Below are 6,209 nucleotides of genomic sequence, written 5' to 3' on the forward strand. Positions count from 1 at the left end.
ACAGCTGCCAAAGACTGGAAGTCAGAAGGTCCATAACAGAAGGTCCATCAAGTTAACTGCTATGAACCCAACTCCAACCTGAAACCTTGACCATTGACAGAAAGGATTTCCGGCCAGAAAGCATCTCCGTTTGGTTTTCCAGTCTGGCTGACAGGAAATACTGCTTTCCTAGACTAAGAGAAGAAGTGAAATCAGGTAAGTTCTTTCCTTTATATGGCAGAGAGTACTGGGGTTTCATTCCCTTTATGTCCATCTGTAGTGTCTGCTTAATGGAAATTGGTAGGTAGGTGATGTTTGTACAGGAAGAGGATCCTCAGCCTCACAAGCAGTGGTGCACGAAAAGAAAGCAGAGTTCCTGAAGGCCCTCCTTGCCTAGGCAGAGGGAGAGCTGAGATGAGGGATGGTCATAAGCAGCCTGGTACTTTCACAAGTGCTTGCAGGTCGGCATGTCATCTCAGTTAGCATTATTAGGGCACTACATACTGGTTTGGTCAGAATAGATGTTAGAGATGAGCTGCCAGTGGAACCAGCTGGTGAGCTGACAAGTGCAGAAAGTTAGGCACCCAGCAGGCTGAGAGCAAACAAGAAAAGGCAGCCAAGCTGGTTGGCTGGTGGGATAGCTTGGGTACAAGGCCCTGGCTCCAAGATGGGTATGGGACAAGGGTTGAATTCAGGCTTCCCTGGAATCCATACCATTTGAATGTAAAGGGGTGTGATGTCTAGCTGGAATGTCTGGGGAAATCTATACTACCTGATATGACGTGGTGGAGGACAGGTGGTACCGTGGACAACATTGACTGGACAGGAAGGTGAGAGAGACCTGGGGCTGGAGGATGCTCTGCAGAAAACAACAAGCAAAGGAAGCGAAAGTCATAGCCCGGTCGCCTTTGGCGTGTGTGTGTGTGTGTGTGTGTGTGTGTGTGTGTGTGTGTGTGTGTGTGTGTGTGTGTAGGAACTGTGTGTTCCATGGGCTCACTCAGTGATGCTGGTCTTGCCTGTGTTTCTGTCATTATGGTGGGTCTCCTGTCATTAAGAGCCCTGGTTACCTGTTGGTTTTTTTTGTTTGCTTGGTCATGGCAGCAGGTAACTTCTCTTAGGGACCTGTTGAAACTCTGAGCTTCCTTGCAGCAGTGAGCTTGGTATGACTACTTTTGCAATCACCCCAAGCACAGGGTGTTTAAAGATGGTCTGGTTCCTCATATGTGCATGCTTTCTTGACTTACCAGTCCCTTGCAGAGTGTGAAACATCTGCTAGGCTCACAGAGCTCGCAGGTTTTGTTTGGTTTTCTTGGTGCATGCTCTTATTATGTAGGTCAGGCTAGCCTGGAACTTACTGGGTAGCCCAGATTGAATTTGAGATTCCTCCTGCTTCAGTCTCCCTCTTGCTGGGATTTTACCAGTGTGCCACCACACCCAACAGCTGTCAGCTGGGACAGGTTTAACAAAACTTGAGTGGGACGTAGAGACATGAACTGTGATGCAAGCAAGCAGAATTCCATTTGCAAAAATGACAGTATTTTTAATGCCTGGGCTCTGGAGTCAGACTGCCTGGATTTCATAGCTTATCTTTTATGATGTAGCTTTTCTTAGCATCAGCATCCTTGCCTCTAAAATGAGGTTCACAATGGCCATAGCTATATAAGGTGGTTGTGTGTACTACGTGAGGTAATGTGACCAGTGGCAGGTGCAAGATGGGAAATGCTAGCACATCTAGTATGAGTGCACAGGGTGAGGGTTGTCTTCTGTGTCTCCCAAATGCTCACACCTGCTCTACCCTCTGAGGTCTCAGTGACCAAAGAGCAGGGCTCCCTAGGTCTAGACTAGCAGGCTCTTCAACACAGAGTTCCTACAGAGGGGTTAGTCAGCTTTCCTCTGTAAACTAGGGTAGTGACTCTGCTCTGGACACCATTGGAGACCTGGGGAAATTGCACAGAAGCCCCAGTAGGTCAGGCTGACCCCAGGGTGCTTGTGCAAGGGGCTCCACAAGAGGCCCTAGCCTCTCTCACCTATAGCACCTCTGGCTCAGCAGCTGGAGTTAGTTTCACAGGTGGTCCTTGGGCCACCTAGGTTTGGCTCCCAAGAAGCAGGTTCCTGGAGCAAGTGAAGTGTAGCTGGGTTGATCCGCTGACACGCATCTGAGGTCTGCTAACTTGGAAATAGGAAGTGGCTGCCCTGCCATGGCCCCTGCTCCAGTGGGGCTCCAAGACTCTGAGACTACCCTGTTACCTCTTTCAGATGTCCCTTGCAGATAACCTGCTCTCAGGTCACCTCTTAGAGCCTGTTCTCAGCCCCAGGGACACAGCTCAAGACTCTTTGTTCAACAGTTTCTCTAGGCCAAGAGCAGACCCAGGTAGGAACAAGATTTGCCAGCCTCTATGGTGTAAGGTGGTAACACACCCCCTACTCTCCCTAGGGGCTGTGTTACAGTACTAGTCCCTTAGGATCAGACAACAGGTTTCTGGACATAGTAGTGCATGCCTACAATATAAGCCCAACACTTGGGAGACAGAGCCAAAAAAGTCTATATTTTAAGGCCAGCCTCTGTTGCACAGTGAGGCCCTGTCTGAAGCAAACATCATGGTTTTTAACTACCATGTTGTGCCTTGACTGCAGTTCACTAGAGCGATTGATTCCTCCCCCACCATCACCTTGTGGCTAAGTGTCATGGCTGCTGGTGCTTCAATGGGACTAACCTGGAGAACTGCAGAACCAGTGCTGATGTAGCTGAGGCCTGTTGCTGCAAAACAAAACAAAACAAACAAACAAAAAACCCTCCCATCTCAAAGAGGATAGAGTTTATTCTGGAGCCAAATATAAATGGTGGAGGGCTGGGAACAGTGATTTAGATCACCCCAAATTTCATGTTCTAGCATGGAACATTTCGTGAGCTTTTTTTGTAGGAACAGAACAGAATGCCGTAAATTAAGGCACTTGAAAGTACATTGGTGGGAAATAAGGTGAGCAGGGTAAAGCACAATGGGTGGGATGATAGAGGCCTTGGACGCTGTCAGATTGGTGGGAACTGGAGTCTCTGGACATCCCAAGGGAGTTTACCTGTTCGTCATTGGGTATTACATCCAAAACAGAAGTGGAAAGGAATGACTAGGGAGATAAAGACAGTCCAAGATAAATTGTAATCAGGCTCTGGACCTGAAACATTTCAGCCTCTCCGCATTGCCCACGTTCTAGTCAGCTAATGACTGCAGACACAGCTTCTTTCCAGGAATGCTCATCCACAGGCCAGAGGCTTGAGCTTCCATGTCTGAATTCTCTCAGTTGCTGCAGTCTTTAGCTTTAGTTGGTGCCCTGGTCTCCAAAGCCATGCCAAGGACAATAGCCAGGTACCATTGTGAGACTTTAGGTGTACATGTACAATGTCCTTGAAGTGTCCCAGCACTCAAGATACTCAGTGTAATGTGGCAGGTCTTAGTTCCTGGCTCTGGGCTGTTCCTGCCTGGGTGTTGTTGAGATATGGAATGAATGATCTCCATCCTGTACTGACGCCCGGAAAGTTTAGTGTATATAGATACTTCAGAAAAGGGGATGGTGAGATACAGTGAGGGCCGAACGAAGGGCAGAGGCTTTCCTTGCTTTCTGAAGGAGGAAGGCCTTTGAAACAGTCTTGAGGAAGAGTGTATACCTGTTGGCGCCCTCACCCATCCCTTCCTCTGACTGTGGCTTGTATTGTTTAAGAGAACCATGTCTACCAGCGGGTGCTTCTGTCACATGAGCCTGTTTGATGAGGGCACTGAAACGCTGGACTTCACCTGCCACCCGGTATGCCAATTCTTGAGGCAGTGAGGTTTACAGAAGCCAAGGAGTTTAACCCACTAGGCCCCCAGCCTGATGAGGAGCCCTGGATTTCTGTTTGCCTTTCCTGAGGTAGTTTAGAAGCATTTATGGGATGGAAAGACTGCTGAGGTGTGGGGAAGGGTGCAAACTTCCTGTCACTTCCTAAGACATTGGGGGGTGGGGTATGGCTGTTTTAGTATAAGTAACCTGGGGTGACTTGTGGACCCCCTGCTGCCTGTTCACACTTTTCCAGGGTAGGTGAATTTGTTGATTTCAGCCAGTATGAGCCAGACAGTGCTTCCTCCAAACCTCTAAAAAGCAATTTAAAACAGCCATGGCAACCCCACGGCACAGTAACACCCACAGGGGCTCAGACTTCTTCTGAGTGAGCTTCAAAGGAGAGAATGCACTCTTTGATCTTTAAATTTTAACAAGGGAGAATGGCTCATGCCTCTTAGAGAGGAAGAAATGGTAATTTCATTATGGAGATTCCTCATGGTGGGAGGAGAGGTAAGGCAGACATCTTTTGGCTGGACTCAAGGACACTCACTCTGCTGCAGATATTCAATCTGATGGGTGGGTTTAAAGGGGTGTAGAACAGGAAGTCCTGCATTTACAGGGACTGACCAGGCCCCTTCCACAGAACCCATGCTGCCAGCTGCCCAGCAGGCTTTCTGTGAATGCCTGGCCCCAGTCAGGACTGTTTACCTCTGATGTTCATTGAAGGGTGGGGCCCTTGTATGCCTACACCCTCTGGACTGAACTACCCAACAGTCTCTATTATTAATTTGTTTCCAGCAAACTAAAGACTAGAGGAAAACAAACACGGAATCAAGGGCCCAACATTAAGAAAGCTGTTTCCACCAGAATTTTCCATTCCAGTGCCGAAAGTGGCCAAGGATTAAGCTTTCTGCCAAAGAAAACAAACCCGATGGCACTGGCCGACGGGGAGAGGTACACATCTCTCCATATTCTGGTTCCTGCAAGGGACCCAAGAACAGGGCAGAGAAGGAACCAGATGCCCCAGGGTTGCCACCCGCCATCTGATGACTCATCCCAGCTCGGGAATCCAGTCTTTGTTTACCTATCTCAGTGTCCTTATAGCTCCAAGATGGTAGGGACAGGTCTAAGGCAAGGCTAGCCAGCTAAGAAAGGAATGTCACATCCATAGCAAACACCTACCACAGGGCCTCTGAGAGACCAGGGAAGGATTCTGGGTCCAACAACTTGACCACATTTCCTGTCCAGGAAATGAGTCCGGGCTACTCCCTCCCTGTATGCAAAGAGCAGATGTGAGATGAAGCAGTCTTTCAGCCTAGAAGCCTCCAAGAAGTCTCAGGCTGGTCAGTTCTTGCTGCTTTACCTTAGCCAAATGCCTGGTCTGCCATGGTCCTCTACAAAGTCATTGAAAATGCATAGGGGGACAAGCCTGGATGTGCAGTTATCTCTCACTTTTGATAGGATTACCCCACGTGATTTGGGCTCACAGGTGTTTGAGCGGTGTGTAGTCTTGGGGCTGTCCTGTACCACCCACTGGAAATTTAGGCAGGTTATAAAGCCCGGCCCCTACATTGGAGAAGCTTACATGGGTAGAGATAAGACTCATACACAAGCCATAAATATGCATTCCCAGTTTCCAAATGCCAGGGAAGTTGAAGTGGAGCCCTTGGGGAGAAGGGGAGAGAGGGAGGAAGGGTGTCCGGTCAGGGAAGGGCCCACTCAGCCCTTCTCACACTCTTTCGATTTCCTTCCTCCCTTGAAAAACCAGTGTCAGACCACATGGGCCATAGGTAGCTATCATAAGGACTGACTGCAGTTGGTGAAGACACGGACCCAAAGCCTCTCATCCTATATAGGTTGGATTCTCGTTCCAAACTAATGGGATCCAGAGACCCTTGGGATCTGGCACTGATTTAGGGTAAAGGACTTCAGAGGTCTTGTCCAGGGAAGAGCCTACACACCATCGGCATCTCTTGTAAGGATATGGCTTGCAGGGCCCTCCCTCACCAGTGGTGCATGACGGGTGCTGGTCATCAGGCTCTGGGAGCATTCTCCTGGCAAGGAGCTGAGATCCAGCCCTGCTCTGACTGATAGCTGCAGGCTCCAGCACACCCTTTGTCCCATCAGACCTGGCCATCACAGGTACAGAGGTAGCAAGGAAGAATCACACCCAAGATAACAATTCAGAGTTCCTGTTATAGAAGGAAGTTAATGTGAGCAAAGGTCAAGAGCATGGCATGCTGAACCCAAACAGTGTGTTTTGAAAGAAAAAGATAATAGATTGCTATTGAATATTTTTAAAGTATTGATATGTAAAAGAAACAGCCATTAAAGAGTTCCAGTAGCCAAAGTAGAGACAATTTGAGCAGCAAACCAGGCTACAGTATTAGAACATAACTTGGAGTATTTTGGAGTCT

This window comes from Arvicanthis niloticus, chromosome 23 (genome assembly GCF_011762505.2).
Source record: "Arvicanthis niloticus isolate mArvNil1 chromosome 23, mArvNil1.pat.X, whole genome shotgun sequence".
NCBI lineage: Eukaryota > Metazoa > Chordata > Mammalia > Rodentia > Muridae > Arvicanthis > Arvicanthis niloticus.